The sequence below is a fragment of the Pteropus medius genome, unplaced genomic scaffold (assembly GCF_902729225.1).
Source record: "Pteropus medius unplaced genomic scaffold, Ma_sr-lr_union100, whole genome shotgun sequence".
NCBI classification, from domain to species: domain Eukaryota; kingdom Metazoa; phylum Chordata; class Mammalia; order Chiroptera; family Pteropodidae; genus Pteropus; species Pteropus medius.
Window position 1 is genome coordinate 2,934,945 of NW_024347791.1, and position 10,040 is coordinate 2,944,984.

Below are 10,040 nucleotides of genomic sequence, written 5' to 3' on the forward strand. Positions count from 1 at the left end.
GACTGGCCAGAGCAGCTTCAATGACTTAGACAACTCAAGTCATAGGATCATAGGATGCACAGTTCTGAATTTTCCTCAAAAGAGGAACTGATGAAATTTGGCCCTCTCCAGAACATGTTTTGATAGAGAGAGGAGAGAGCATGAGAGATAGGACCTTCTCTGCTGAGGCTTGCAGCAAAGGATGCAAAAAAAGACTGAGAATGCTAAACACAACTTTCTGCAAGCAACAGCTGCAAGCACAAGGCTGACCCTGAGCTTCAACTCTGGTCTACCTCAAGCAGGTGAGTGAGAGAAGTGACTATCTGCTTGTCCTCCTGAGGTCCATCGAAACCTGGCCCTACCATGACTGTTAACTCATCAGTGGGTCATTTCTCCCCTCTCCTCCCACTTTCTGTCTGCCTAATGCAGGCTGATGGTACTCAGTGTCCATGAGAACACCTCAGAGGGGACAAATGACGTTTGCAAAATGCTTCTGACTGTTTTTTAAGGCTTGACTTTCAGTTGACTTTAAAGCAACAAATTTGGCTAAAATGCTAGCCTTTGAGAAGCTGCCATGAGTTGGCCTAGCAAGGCACTTTGATCTAGCTTTCCTCAAATGGAGAGAGCTCTGGACCACGCCAAATGTCATATTTCTTGAACCTCATTCCTAAGTCCTTTCGAGACTCGCTCTCTGACCCTGGGAAAGTACCAGTCAAAATCCGGGTTTCAAAGTTTCCATCTGTATATATATTTTTCTCTTTTAATCTTTCCCAGAAAGACAGTCCCTGGAGTTCTTTGTTCATTTTTAGCATTTTGGCCTTTCTCTGAGTTTCCTAAGATTTGGTGATGTCTTTTTGATTGATATGTATGGAGGAGCCATTTAAAGTGACGTTGATAAAGAATTTATAGAACATGAAAAGAGTTGAAATTATAATGTTATATTAAGAAAGAACTGTATGAAGACATACATATATGTGTATATATATGTATTATGATCACAACCACTTAAAATATATTCAGGAAACGTAATAGCATACATGCCTTTGGAATGTGAAAAAACAAGTTTTACATATTTTAGAAATAATTTTTATAAAGCGTATGTATTGCATACATAGTAGAAATTTTGATCGTATTTAAATAGGTTTAGGGTCGCCATTTGCAACTGCAGAACTTAAAAACTGCTCAAGGCACCTGGCTGAAGAGGTCAGCTGGGGCTGGAATCGAGACTCAGGTCAGCTGTGGTGTGGAGGTCCACCTGCCCGGGGTCCTGCCTCTTTGTAATTTATATGCCCGGAAGGGGCATCATTTCTAATTCACGTGGAGGCGTTGTAAAGACCAGTAGGATCTCAGACTGTGGAGCTGGCTAGGAAGCTGACTAACCTCACAATGGTGAGGTTGGGGTCCTAGGTGATTTCACTAAGGGAGACAATTGTGTTTTGTATTTTCCCCATCCTCCGCCATCATGAAGAAGCCCAGAACGACTGTTCTATAATTTTGCTTTGTTGGTTCCAAATGGAGCCGAATGATTCCAACCCGATCCCCTCTGCTAGGAAGTCAGGCCAAGCTGAGCAGCAACTTTGCAAGCCTGACGTTTGGTTTCAGCAAGATGCTGTAGGTGTTTTGGATGGCTCAGACTAAGACTCTCTGAGCGAGTGAGGTTTCTAGAAGGAAGTATTTGATGCAAGTTAATCAGAAATTTCTTACCCCAGGTTTCTCAAAATGAGTTCAACGAGACGTTAATGTGGTTTACATCCACATATGCGCACACAAATGATGCAAAGTATGCACACATAAATGATGGGACGATAATTTGTTCTAAAGATTATGAAAAAGGACATGAAATGAGGTGCATCCTATTTTCTCAGAGGCCTTGAAGGTCAAGAACAACAACCTCTAGTGTGCCCGCATGCTACAGAGCTGTGCTTCCAAGACTGTGAACACACCTCTGCTTGCATGAGCCCAGCACCCCTTCCAGCCTCAGTATGAGGTGAGGTGGGTGGAATAAGAGACTTTGGAGAAATTAAAAAGTGAAGACTTTTCAGAGAAAGAGCTGACAGTGAGCTACAAGTCCCCACTCCCCTCTCCACCACAGAGCAGGGGGCTGCTTCCCCCACAACTCCAGCCAAGCGAGAAAGACTTCAAGAAGCCACTGACATGCGTTCCCTGGAGTTGAGGAGGGCAGGGCCTGGTACCTGACTCACATCTGAACAATTTGAAAATGAGCGCTGAGGCTGATGCTTTGCTAGCTGGCAGGGGAGCAAGAAGGAGCTGCTCTGGGAGGGGTCCTGACTTCTAGAGTTTTGTGGCTCAGGAATGTATGCATATTTCTGGAGAATCTCATGTGGATGCCTAAGGAAGGGCATGTGGCTTGGGTGTCATGAGAGGGACGCAGCCCTGGCAGGGAGTGGTGAGGTAACTAGAATAGAGGGTGACACATTGGAAACCAGGCAGCTGAAGGGAACATCATCAGGGAACAGAGGCTGAGAAGATCCAGTGACCCGGGGAGTTTATAAAGAACCTCCAAAGATACCCTGAGAAAGAGTCACTTTTGGACATCCTTCTCATCTGTACCATGGAATGAATGGGTTCCAATGGGAAACTTGGACGGTACCTGTCAGATGAGGACTCCTTCCCCCCTCGAAAGCACAGAGAGCTGAAATAGCCGCCGGCGAGTGGTCTGGAGAAGGCAGCAAAGGCAGGAAAGAGAGAAAAAGGGACTCCCGCCTCCCTCCCCACCTCGGCTTCTCAGCCTACAGTCGACCTGAACGGGGGGCAAAGAAAAGGTTTAAATCGACTGAAATTTGGAGTTTTGATGTTTTGCTGCAGTATATATTTTAATGCCAGGGCAAAGATTATTTGCTTAGTAACAGAGTTATGAAACTGTGAGATGTTCCTGAGATTTCATCGCAGACCAGGAGCGGCTCAAAGAACCCAGTTTCTGCTCATGTCTCCCCGAGTTCGGCTCATTCGGTTGGCTGGTCATGGGTCTCTAAGTAGAACATCTTGGCGATTGGCCTCACCTGCTGATAACAGCAACCTGGCCTAATGCTTCCTTTTCAACATTTTTACAGAATGAGCAGTTGAGAGTTCTTGCAAAAACCAGAATGCTCAGCGGTGCCACTTACGCTTAGCTGTCCCCACATAGCCAGGGAACACTCACCTCAATCATCTGGACCACTGTGCTGGTCCCAGCCCCAGAGAGGAAGACGCCCCTCTCTCCTCCACTCCAGAAGCCACCCAGTTCCTGACCCCACACTAACCACTTCTCCAGGATGACTGGCAAGGCGATTGTTAACTTCCTTAAAGAGAGCATCCCCAACCCTACCAACCACTAGTGTGTAATTCTGGCCCCACCAATCTAGCAAGAGAATAACATAATTCATTTTCCCAGAGTTAAGATTACCTATGATCACTTTTCACACAAGAAACTAAATATATTTATATAAGTATCTTAATAATGAGGTGATGAACTCTTTAAAATGCATCCTGCCTTACTAATCGACTACCACATTAATATCATCTTTGTGATGCATATCGTCTTATAATTTCAACTCCTTTTTGTGGTAATATTCAAATTGTATTCCATGGTAAATATGTATATGACTCCAACTTTACCCCGTAGACCTACGGCAGAAATAAGGAAGCTTCGAACCAATTTTGGAATCTAGTGTTCCTCAAACTGTGTCTGAACCAAACAAATAAAATCTCAGAATGAAATTCCTGGTGAAGACAAGCAATTGCACTTTATAATGCATGAACCCCTGTTGGCATTCCATCAACACATACAAGTTGTCCAAAGTGTCAAATGGTTTCATAAGTTTGGGAATACTGCATTATAAGATGAGTGGGAGGCTGGTGAGTAGGGAGTAGGTGGGAGCTGGTCAGGTTGTTTCAAAATCACGGGCCCGTGAGTGCCTGTGAGGATTCCAGTGGCAGAGAGGATGAACAATCAGTTTGCTTAGCAGTTAAGAGTGTGGGAGTTTCAGGAGGTGCCACAAGATTGTCATTTATCTTGTTGCCCACGAGGTATGGACAGAGCTCCAGTGACCTGCATAGAATGAGTTAGGTTTGTCTTTCTGCCTGAAGGCAGCTCTTCAATTATAGGTTCTTGAAATGTAAACTGGGCGCCTTGCTGGGCAGAAGGTGGAAAGGCCTTTGGGATTTCTCTCTGTGCTCCTTATTAGTGAGGATGAAAGAGTCCCTCTCTAGGTGGGAGAGAGAATCCAAAGAGGCAGTAAAAAAAAAAAAAAAAAAAAAAAGATTCGGGGAGGCAGCAGAGGAATTACAACCAGTGACATGAGGCTGGCCAGAGGAAGAATACGGTGCAGAAGAACAAAGGGAGGGAAACCCTTTGAAGCTGGAGTGCTGGTGGGTCGGGGCTCCGTCTGCAATGGGTGAAGCTGTACCTTCCCCCAAACCTACGGAAGCTCGTTCTTGGACAGCAGTGAAGGAGTAGGTTCAAGGCATCTCGTGACTACTGGTCCAAGAGAGAAAGACTCCCCGGGTGGTCTGGAAGGCTGCTGGGCTGTACGGGGGGAGGGGAGGGGCGGTGTCTGCATGTAGACTGGATAAGCCTTACCCAGCGGGGAGCCAACTTCCTGGAGTGACTGCGCGTCTGCCAAGAGGTATCAGACCTAGCAATCATTATCCACTTTTTAAGGATGTGTGCGTAAAATTGATCCAACATTAGGCAGCTTGAAACGTGTCTCTAGTATTACTAGTTTGATGTCTGCAGAAGACCGAAGGCCCTCAAGACACAAGATATTGACATTTTCTTTTTCCCTCACTGAAGGATGATAATTTAGAGGAGAAAGGAAGGTGTGTGTAGTGAACCTGGCAGAAATTTCAAAGAAACGGGTCATGACCTTCCGGACTGTAGTTTGAGATACTGGAATAATGAGTTTGCTTCTGCTAGAGGCGACTGGAAAGAAAGGATTTTGTTAAAAGCAAACTTGCTCCCTTGATCAAGAGGGCTTGAAACTGAAATTTGAGAGAGATGTAAGAAGGATTCAGGTAAAATGATAGGTCAAGAGATCACAGAGGACCAAGGGCATGATCTAGAACAGCTATTCCCAAGTGTAGGAATATCAGTTCTTTGTGAGGTTAATTGTCGTCTGGCTGAAAAAGGTTCTTTGATGAAGGAAAAGTGGGCAACCCCAGGTTCCACACACCTCATCAGGTTTCATTAGGGAAGAGACTCTTATACCAACATGCATGGCGATTTTCATAGGGGATTAGAGAATAATGTGTTCCATAACTTCTTTGACCAAAAATCCTTTATTCCTCCTGAAACCTCTTAATGTATCATTAAAAGGCTAGTGGTCCATGGCCCTGCATTTGGGAAACACTGATCTAGAGGAATGAAGGAATTTTATAGAATCCCTTCCACCTTCTTCCATAATTCCACAAATCTCTGAGTAGATCGGTAAGCATTGGAGAAAGCTTAATGAAGTTCTACTTTCTGCCAGAGTTGGGAATGGGCTTGGAGATGAACGCTGAAGTCAGAAGGAAGGACGTCTAGGAATGCCTTTGTTTCTAATCGAACCTGGGTGGAAAATGTGGCTTAAGGCCTTTTAGTCATGTGGTGATATGGACTGAATTGTGTCCCCCTTTCCCGCCCCCAAAGTTCATATGCGGAAGCCCTACCCCTAGATGTGATGGTATTTGGAGATGGGGCCTTTGGGAGATAATCAGGCTGTGAGGAGGTCATCAGGGTAGGACTCTCATGATGGGATGAGCGCCCTTATAGGAAGAGACACCAGAGAGCCTGCTGGTTTTTCCTTCCTCTTTCTCTTTCTCTTTTCTCCTTCTTCTCTTTCTCCCTCTTCCTCTTCCTCTCTGCCGTGTGGGGACACAGGGAGAAGGGGGCCATCTGCAACCGTGCTGATATCCCAATCATGGACTTCCGGCCTCCAACAACTGTGCTGTTGTCACACAGTCCACAGTGTCTTATTATGACAATCTGAGATGACTAAGACATGTGTGTTTCCTAAGGTGAACTCAACCCGTTCTGTCATAAGGCACTCTGGAAAAATGCAGTCCTCCTCGGTGGGAAAGTTCACTGCTTGGCTGAGAACGGGCCAGAATCCATGCTGGTGAGCAGCTCTGTCATGCCGACCAAGTGTGTTCTCCCAAACTCACCAACTGCATATGCCTTGCCTTCTCCTTTAGGGAGGGGAGGGTAAAGTGATGGAAGGAAGCAAGAGAAATACATAAAAGTAGGTTCTTCCCTCGCAAGTTTCCCATTCACCAAAGGAGAAGTTAAAATGGCGAGGAAGAATTTGGAATAATATATATGTGACCATGGAATGAAATCCAGCATAAGGAAGCAAGAGTGATCTCCTGCGTATGTAAAGCCTGACATGGTGCCTGGTGCATTGTGTACGCTCAGTGAGTACCAGATGGATAAACCTGTGAGATGCATCTGTGCCTCCCTCTCTGCTCACAGAAATTCCAACGAGCTCATTAAGATAAAGAAACACTTCCATGTACACTAGTTCACACCTATGGACCCACCTCGACTGTATATCCAAGTCTACATGCAGAGAAAAGACTCAGTGAGCTACAAATGTCCTTAGAAGCTAAAGAGGAGATCAGTGTTCAGTGTTCAGTGAGGATTCTAAGGACTTTTGGCAAAGATGCTGGGAACTGGAGCCATGGCTCTGACAACTGGAAACTTCTGGGATCTTTGCAATAGTCTCCAATAATGTATTTTCCTTTGAATTTCCCTTTCCGTTCCTATTTGTTTCCATAATGATTAATAGTAAAATCCATAAAAGGCAAAGCCCTGAGAGTTTATCTTTGGAACCATCCAGGAGGAGAGCAACAGAGGGACCCCTCCCCCAGGCTTTGGGAGAGGGATGCCCAGGGTCAAGGGAGCTGTGGGATTAGTGGCAAGGAAGACTGAAGCACCTCAGCTAGCCTGGTGCAGAGAAGGGGCCCTGGCTTTCAGTGATCACAGGACGTTGGGGTTTCAAAAAATAGGACTTATGCCTAAATATGAAACACAAAGATACGACTTGTTTAAATTAAATCAGGTCTATAAAGATAGGCTCAAGGAATAGCAGTTTCATCCAGATAATGAACCCTGAGGTGAAGAAATTCAAACCTGCATGAGGAAGCAAGGGTTTATCACACCGAACTCCGGGTCTTCTCATAAAACAGGCATCTTCAAGGTGCGCATTGGCTATAAAACCATAAACTGATTAATTAGATACATGATTTGCATTAATAGACCCCTACTGGTTATAGCAATGGAGAGTTAGGAATGCAGAGTAAAAAATAATAATTGCTGAGTTTCCCTTGTTGTTGTTTTAAAACTTGTCATCTTCGGTCCTTTAGTTTACTCAGGTATACACTACATGGAAAACTGCAAGATCATGGTCAAGGGTGATAGGAGAGACTATCCGTGAATTGAAGGGCAAACACAGATGTATTGAGGTTTGGTTCTGAAACATTTTTTTTAACCAATTTATTATTTTTAACTTGCAGTAACAAGAACAACTTTGAGCTCTTAAAAACACTTTTAGTTCTGACACTTTTGGAAGAAAAACAGCTTTGTTATTTTGAGTGTGAAATTCTCTACTCCAAATTCTTTCTTTCCTAAGGAAACAATTGTTTTCGTTACACAGTTTCCTGACGAAAGTTGTGTTTTCTCAAGAACACAACTTTTATGTTTTATAGGAGAACAAGGAGTGCTCTCAGGACCTGTGATGTGACACGCTCCTTCTTTATTCGACAACTTGCCTCGAATGTCACTTTTCTGGGAAATCCTCCCAATCTCCATTCCAGAGTTGGAGCTTGTCACAGTGGGTTGTTATCGTGTATTTACATGTTGCCTACCCGCTCTGGACTAAATTTCACCTTCCTGAGGGGCAGGGGCTGTGTCTTGTTTACTGTTTATATTATACCATGCACAATTCTGGCCTTAAATAAATACTGAATGAATATGTGAATTGCCAAAAGGTAGATTCTGGGTTAGGTTAAAAGGGAAAGGGAACAGATGAGGTCTTGCAGGAATCTGGAGGACCTCATGTGGCCAAATCAAGACACAAGGGATGAATAGGAGCAAGTGAGGTGTAGGGGTGGAAAGGGGATCTCAGGAAATGCTCCAGGTGGAAGGGACGGCATTTAGAACCCAAGGAAAGTAAACACATAATGCACTCTGTTCTGCTAGACCAGGAATGTGATGTTTTTGAAAAACTTAAATATGATCAAATTTAAGTTATGAAAGTATCATTTCAATGGGGAAAAAATGGTTAGGGGTTAGAGAGTTTCAGACTCAAAATAACAGATGATGCTTTCTTAATACAGATTTCAAAATCTGCAAAGAATTACGATCTTCTACCAGGGGGAATTTCAACGAAGCCGACATCTGCTGGAGGTCTAACTCTGAAGAGACATCAACTGATAATTTGCTGTAAAAGCCTAATAATCATTTCCATTTTCAGGAGCTGATAGAAGCAATAAAGGAGATGGACACTGTGAACACTGATGGACACAAAATAGGGCAGTGATAAGGCAGTGGAGGACCTTTATTTGAGTCCTCCTCTCTCTTCCTCCCTCCCGCTCTCCTATTTTCTTTCAGTGCTCACTGTGTGCTTAGTGCCAGAGATACAAGATGAAGATTAATAACGTTCTATTTGTTTCTGTCCTCAAGGAGCTCACAGCCCAGGGAGAAAAGAGCTAGCAAAACATAACTAAAAAGTAATATAAGAAATGATATATCTGGATTTCAAATGGGAAACTATATACAAAGAGTTATGTGCACTTGGTGGTACTGGCTAGGGGGATGCTTCCACAGTGAAGCTGCCCTGTTAGAATGTATAGATGTTTCTACTTCAATTGAGTGAGATATGCAAAGGGCTTTTCAGGAATTCCAAGTAGAGGGGGAGGCTTGGGAGAGAAATGGGCATGAAAGAATTACATAGAAATTACGTTAGAGTGGAAAAAGACAAACTAGAATGTATTTAGGGGAATGATGAACTTAAGGTACAGTAGAATTAAGAGGAATAAAGAAAGGACCCCCAGATAAGGCTGGAAATGTGAACATGTGAACAGCGTCTGCCTTCACGTATGTCACATGCGTTAGGTAAACGTAAAGTCCCTTCAAACTGTAAGGCACGATGTTTTGTCAGTGACCTGGGAAGTCACAGTCATGATTGATTTTGCTTGTGCCGAGCCCTCCTGAGAAGGCTTCCCAATGTTTTTCATAAAGGAAACCTCCTAGATGTTTACTTCCATAAATGAAACACTCCAGGAGAAGTCCTACCTCTTCTATGACAATGGATTGTAGTAATACTTTCTCATTCCGCTTAGCATCTTGGGCCACAGTGTGGTATTTTATCTACTGATTAATTTCACGTTTCATCCTACTGCAAAGAAGGTTCGGAATGTTGTTCTCTAATTTTCCTGATTGTTTTAGAAGGGAGCAGGAGCAGTAGAAAGAGTATTGTGTTTGAGCTGCCATTTTGCCTTTGCCGTAACTCAGTTTTTGAGACTGGGCAAGTCATGCCCTCTTCTCTAGACTTCAGTTATTTCATCTATAAAACGAGTTAAGGTGCAGGTTTGGATACAATAATCTCTGAGGCTGCTTTTGACTGGTTTCTCAAATTTATTTATGAGATAGGTTAGATGAAGGAGCATTTATATCTTAGAGTTTTGCATATAGTAGGTGCTTAATGCATTTGTGCTCCCAATACGATTACTTCTTTTGTCTTGTAGACATTCCTTGTATTTGTCTGGTATCCTCAGTGGAATTATGGGCTCTGAGAAAGGAGATAAGGAAAGGGTATTCTAGGCAGGAGTAAGACAAGACGAAAGGCTCACACATGGGAATTACTGAGACTGTTTAAAGAGAGGAGAGACGCACGGCATGCCTGAGACTTTACGTACACAAAGGGAGAGGAGCGCAGAGGGTGGAGTGAGTTTAAACAGTATTTGGGACCAAGCCGTGGATGGATAGGAAAGCTCTCTCAGAAATACGGGCCTTCACCGTGCATGGGATGGGGAGTCACTGGTGATCCGATGAAGAGGAGTGTGGTTCATGCCTATACGTGGAA